Source organism: Mobula hypostoma, chromosome 23 (genome assembly GCF_963921235.1).
Source record: "Mobula hypostoma chromosome 23, sMobHyp1.1, whole genome shotgun sequence".
In the NCBI taxonomy this organism is placed as follows: Eukaryota; Metazoa; Chordata; class Chondrichthyes; order Myliobatiformes; family Myliobatidae; genus Mobula; species Mobula hypostoma.
In genome coordinates, this window is record NC_086119.1 from 46589578 (window position 1) to 46596425 (window position 6848).

The following is a 6848-nucleotide window of genomic DNA, read 5'->3' on the forward strand; positions in this document are numbered from 1 at the left end:
CAGCTCCAAAAATGTTGTACAGTTGAAAGGACTGAAACCTTGCTGAGTTGAGAGCTGGCCCATAGACCAGTCTGCAACAGCCAAACAGGAGTGGCAGGGTTGTATTGCAGTTAGCCCAATCACTCTACAGCAGCAGCAATTACTGATCAGGGTGCAATTCCCACCGCTGTCTCTAACGAGTTTGTCTGTTCTCCCTGTGACCACTTGGGTTCCTTCCAGATGCTCCTGTTTCCTCGAAAGTGGCATGGTTAAGGTTATTAATGCTATGTTGGTGCTGAAAGTACGGTGACACTCAGTCTAGCTGTCCCCAGCACAATCATCGTTGGATTGATTGAGTGCAAATGACGCATTTTATGTAATTTTCAGTGCTTCAACATTACATGTGACAAATAAAACTACTATAGTATAATCTTTATATTAAATGCAGATCTGCTCAGAACTGTACCTACAAATAATATGCCAACCTCATCCATTGTAGTTCCTGGGTATCTCCCATTCCACAAGCCAATCAGACTTGATGAACAGGCAGGAGGTAGTAGAATTGAGAGTTTTAAATATAAGCTCAGGACTTCACAAGATTTCATACTATGAGTCCTATAAATTCCATGTAAGAACATGGAAACTTTATTACCACTTTCTATCAACCTTTAGCTGAAGAATTAATGCTCTTTCAATAACACTTGGAGAAGCACCTAAAGTACTGAGGGCAGGGAATGTATTCTGGAAAAGTTCATCACCTAGAGTAATCTGGTAATACCACTGTGAGAAATTGCCCAGGAATGTCCTGTCCACAGACAGCAGAACAAAGCCAGTTTGGCTAATTATTGCCCAAACTCATGCATCAACGAAGTGATAAAAGGTATCCTCTTGTGCCAAGCAGCATTTGCCAATGCCCAGTTTGCGCCCTGCGAGGACTACTTGGCTCCAGACCTCATCATAGCTTGATTCCATGCATGGTCCAAAGAGGAGAGTTCCAGAAGTGCTGTGTGAGTGACCACCTTTGATACCCAGGCAGAATTTGATTCATCACGACATGAATTTGTGATTAAAGCTTATCAATGAGCATCAAGGAGAAAACTCTACTTTGACTGGAGGAAGACCTTCAAGCAAGGAATGTGGTTGTGGTTGTTGGTTGTCAATTATTCTGGGCCCAGGAGAGAATGCTGGCCACTGGAATTCCTTATGGCAGCATCCTACGGTTGCTTAATGAATATGCTTCTATCATAAGCTTGGAAGTGGAGATGGAGATGTTCTGAAATAATTGTATGATGTTCATGTCCATTCACTGCTGCTCAGTAAATGAACCTGTGCATCCATAGTCATAGGAAGACCTTGAGAACAATTAACAACGGACTAACAATAACAAGTAATGTTCGTGTTGAAGGAGTACTGAACCATGACTATCTCCCACAAGGAATATCTAACCACTTAGTCCTGACATTCATTGCTCAAGACCCCAGCACCACAAACCAGGAATTAAAAACTGCAGCTAGAACATAAGAAATAGGAGCAGGAGTAGGCCATCTGGCCCATCAATCCTGCTCTGCCATTCAATAAGATCATGGCTGATCTAACCATGGACTCATCTCCACCTACCTGCTGTTTCTCCATAACCTGTAATTCTCCTACGATGCAAAAATCTATCCAACCTTGTCTTAAATATATTTAATGAGGTAGCCTCCACTGCTTCATTGGACAGAGAAATCCACAGATTCACCACTCTTTAAGAAAAGCAGTTCCACCTCATCTCCGTCCTAAAAATTTACTCCCCCCAAAGAGTAAGCTCACTTTCCTACGGTGACTCTCTCACTTTCTGATGTCCTAAAACATCTCCACCATCTTCAGGTCCATAGGTCAATGTGTGGTAGATTGTTTTCTACTTGCCTGGATGAGTTCAGTTTCACTCAAGGATCAAAAACAGAGTTGTGGTGAATGGCTCATTTTTACTCTTAACTGCTGCATTTTTGACATATCTTAATGAGTACTCCAAGAGGATCACAACCCTGTCACAGGGTTTGGAGGCTTGTGTGCCTGAAAGACCCAGAAAGCTATGTTGACTGGAGTCAGGGCCTCACCATTCGCCATGATGCGGATCTCTTCTTCCGCCGTCTCCGTCTCCGAGCCTACTTCTTTGGCAAGGACTCTTCCACCCCCACCGATGACCCCTTCTCCCGTCTTCAACCCTCCTCTTCATGGACACCCCACTCTGGTCTTCTGTCTGCTCTGGATCTCTTTATCGCTAACTGCCGACGGGACATCAATCGTCTCGACTTCACCGCACCTTGTCCCCATTCCAACCTCACTCCTTTGGAACGCTCTGCTCTTCACTCCCTCCACACTAATCTTAACCTTATTATTAAACCCGCCGATAAGGGGTGTGCTGTTGTAGTCTGGCGTACTGACCTCTACCTTGCCGAGGCACAGCGACAACTCGCGGATACCTCCTCTTATTTACCCCTCGATCGTGACCCCACTAAGGAGCACCAGGCCATTGTCTCCCACACCATCACCGACTTTATCCGCTCAGGGGATCTCCCATCCACTGCTACCAACCTTATAGTTCCCACACCTCGCACTTCCCATTTCTACCTCCTACCCAAGATCCACAAACCTGCCTGTCCTGGCTGACCTATTGTCTCAGCTTGCTCCTGCCCCACTGAACTCGTTTCTGCATACCTCGACACGGTTTTATCCCCCTTTGTTCAATCCCTTCCTACCTATGTTTGTGACACTTCTCACGCTCTTAAACTTTTCGATGATTTTAAGTTCCCTGGCCCCCACTGCTTTATTTTCACCATGGATGTCCAGTCCCTATATACTTCCATCCCCCATCAGGAAGGTCTCAAAGCTTTACGCTTCTTTTTGGATTCCAGACCTAATCAGTTCCCCTCTACCACCACTCTGCTCCATCTAGCGGAATTAGTCCTTACTCTTGATAATTTCTCCTTTGGCTCCTCCCACTTCCTCCAAACTAAAGGTGTAGCTATGGGCACCCGTATGGGTCCTAGCTATGCCTGCCTTTTTGTTGGCTTTGTGGAACAATCTATGTTCCGTGCCTATTCTGGTATCTGCCCCCACTTTTCCTTCACTACATCGACGACTGTATTGGCGCTGCTTCCTGCACGCATGCAGAGCTCGTTGACTTTATTAACTTTGCCTCCAACTTTCACCCTGCCCTCAAGTTTATCTGGTCCATTTCCGACACCTCCCTCCCCTTTCTAGATCTTTCTGTCTCTGTCTCTGGAGACAGCTTATCCACTGATGTCTACTATAAGCCTACTGACTCTCACAGCTATCTGGACTATTCCTCTTCTCACCCTGTCTCTTGCAAAAACGCCATCCCCTTCTCGCAATTCCTCCGTCTCCGCTGCATCTGCTGTCAGGATGAGGCTTTTCATTCTAGGATGAGGGAGATGTCCTCCTTTTTTAAAGAAAGGAGCTTCCCTTCCTCCACTATCAACTCTGCTCTTAAACGCATCTCCCCCATTTCACGTACATCTGCTCTCACTCCATCCTCCCGCCACACCACTAGGAATAGGGTTCCCCTGGTCCTCACCTACCACCCCACCAGCCTCCGGGTCCAACATATTATTCTCCGTAACTTCCGCCACCTCCAACGGGATCCCACCACTAAGCACATCTTTCCCTCCACCCCTCTCTCTGCTTTCCACAGGGATCGCTCCCTACGCGACTCCCTTGTCCATTCGTCGCCCCCATCCCTCCCCACTGATCTCCCTCCTGGCACTTAGCCGTGTAAGTGGAACAAGTGCTACACATGCCCTTACACTTCCTCGCTTACCACCATTCAGGGCTCCAGACAGTCCTTCCAGGTGAGGCAACACTTCACCTGTGAGTCGGCTGGGGTGATATATTGCGTCCGGTGCTCCCGATGTGGCCTTTTATATATTGGTGAGACCCGACGCAGACTGGGAGACCGCTTTGCTGAACACCTACGCTCTGTCCGCCAGAGAAAGCAGGATCTCCCAGTGGCCACACATTTTAATTCCACATCCCATTCCCATTCTGACATGTCTATCCACGGCCTCCTCTACTGTAAAGATGAAGCCACACTCAGGTTGGAGGAACAACACCTTATATTCCGTCTGGGTAGCCTCCAACCTGATGGCATGAACATCGACTTCTCTAACTTCCGCTAATGCCCCACCCCCCCCGTACCCCATCTGTTATTTATTTTTATACACACATTTTTTCTCCCCCCCCCCGGGTCTTTCTTCCTGGACCTCCTGTCCCATGATCCTCTCGTATCCCTTTTGCCAATCACCTGTCCAGCTCTTGGCTCCATCCAACCCCCTCCTGTCTTCTCCTATCATTTTGGATCTCCCCCTCCCCCTCCAACTTTCAAATCTCTTACTCACTCTTCCTTCAGTTAGTCCTGACGAAGGGTCTCGGCCTGAAACGTCGACTGTATCTCTTCCCAGAGATGCTGCCTGGCCTGCTGCGTTCACCAGCAACTTTGATGTGTGTTGCTTGAATTTCCAGCATCTGCAAAATTCCTGTTGTTTGTGTTCCCATGCTTTGGCCCTTGGTAGGGTCACCCATGCCAAACAGGTCAAAGGGTAGAGGCCAGACTCGGAGTGGTCCATCTGTCCTCCAGGTTCAGAGGTTCAGCACTGGGTTTACAACCCGGGCCGGTCAAAAAGTAGTTACAGACACAGCAATGAAGAATGCTTCGAAACGACAGAGATGAGGACCTTCATTGCTGCCCCAAACCCAGTGGCGTAACAGGCAGTAAGTAAGTAATGAGATTTGACGTTTGCAGATGACATGGGAGACTTAGTCTTCATGGATGTGACATACAATGTCAAATCAGATGCATTTGTTTTTTTTCTGACTATTTTGCCTTCTCAGAATTAAATGCTCTTAAGTTTCAGTACACATGTACTGAAGTCCTGAACTGCCGTGCCTGGCCAGTGATTATCCTAGTATGCATCAGTACTCCCTAGCAATGGAGCAGGAACTTGAATCCCTGACACATTATCAGATTGACTGGACAGTATTGACTGCACTGGACTGGCCTTATCTCAAACAATAACCAGGTGGCCTACAGGGAAGAAGTCATCTCTCTGACAGTGGTGTCAAGAAAACAACCTCTCCCTCAATGTTGCAGAAACAAAGGAGCTGGTTGTGAATTACTGGAGGAATGGAGACGAGCTAACCCCTATTGACATCAGTGGGTCTGGGGTTGAGAGGGTAAACAGCTTCAAGTTCCTCGGAATCCACATCACCGAGGGCCTCATGTGGTCTGTACCAGCAGTGTACAAAAAGGCACAACCTCTTTCACCTCAGACAGTCGAGGAAGTTTGGTATGAGCCCCCAAATCCTAAGAACTTTCAACAGGGGCACAACTGAGAGCATCCTGACTGGCTGCATCACTGCCTGGTATGGGAACTGTATCTCCCTTAATCACAGGACTCTGCAGAGAGTGGTGTGGACAGCCCAGTGCATCTGTAGTTGTTAACTTCCCATGATTCAGGACATTTACAACGGCAGGTGTGTAAGAAGGGCCCGAAGGATCACTGGGGACTCAAGCCATCCCAACCACAATCTATTCCAGCTGTTACCATCCAGGAAATGGTACCGTATGGACCAAGTATGTCCAGAGGGGCAGATTGTCAGATGGCGTATACATCTTTTGCAAACCCTTCAGTAGTTGCATAGACACCTGAAGAGCAGACTATCTGTTGGATGGAAGTGACCAACAACTCTGATGGAGCCAGATGTCAAGTTTTTAAGCTCACCAGTGCTGGCCCACCACTGATGAGTCTTGATCATAAGCAGACTGAAACTCCTGAAGACAGGTGGCAGATCAACTGATGATCCCACTGGTGATAGCACAGGACAGTTAACATCTTCCTCCGCTCCTTCCGCCAACACAGGATCTCCCAGTAGCCACCCACTTCAACTCTGCTTCCCACTCCCATTCAGATATGTCCATACATGGCCTCCGCTACTACCATGATGAGGCTAAACTCAGGTTGGAGGAGCAACACCTCATATACCGTCTATGTAGTCTCCAGCCCGTTGGTATGAACATTGAATTCTCCAACTTCTGGTAATTCCCTCCCCCTATCCGTATGTCACTCTGCCCCCTCCCCCAGCTGCCTACCACCTCCCTCTTGGTTCTGCCTCCTTCAGTAGTAGTGAGGTCGGAGATGGTATTAAACAGGAAATTAGAAATGTGTGCAATAAAGGAACAGCAGTTATAATGGGTGACTTCAATCTACATGTAGATTGGGTGAACCAAATTGGTAAAGGTGCTGAGGAAGAGGATTTCTTGGAATGTATGTGGGATGGTTTTTTGAACCAACATGTCGAGGAACTAACTAGAGAGCAGGCTATTCTGGACTGGGTTTTGAGCAATGAGGAAGGGTTAATTAGCGATCTTGTCGTGTGAGGCCCCTTGGGTAAGAGTGACCATAATATGGTGGAATTCTTCATTAAGATGGAGAGTGACATAGTTAATTCAGAAACAAAGGTTCTGAACTTAAAAAGGGGTAACTTTGAAGGTATGAGACGTGAATTAGCTAAGGTAGACTGGCAAATGACACTTAAAGGATTGACGGTGGATATGCAATGGCAAGCATTTAAAGGTTGCATGGATGAACTACAACAATTGTTCATCGCAGTTTGGCAAAAGAATAAATCAAGGAAGGTAGTGCACCCGTGGCTGACAAGAGAAAATAGGGATAGTATCAGTTCCAAAGAAGAAGCATACAAATTAGCCAGAAAAAGTGGCTCACCTGAGGACTGGGAGAAATTCAGAGTTCAGCAGAGGAGGACAAAGGGCTTAATTAGGAAGGGGAAAAAAGATTATGAGAGAAAACTGG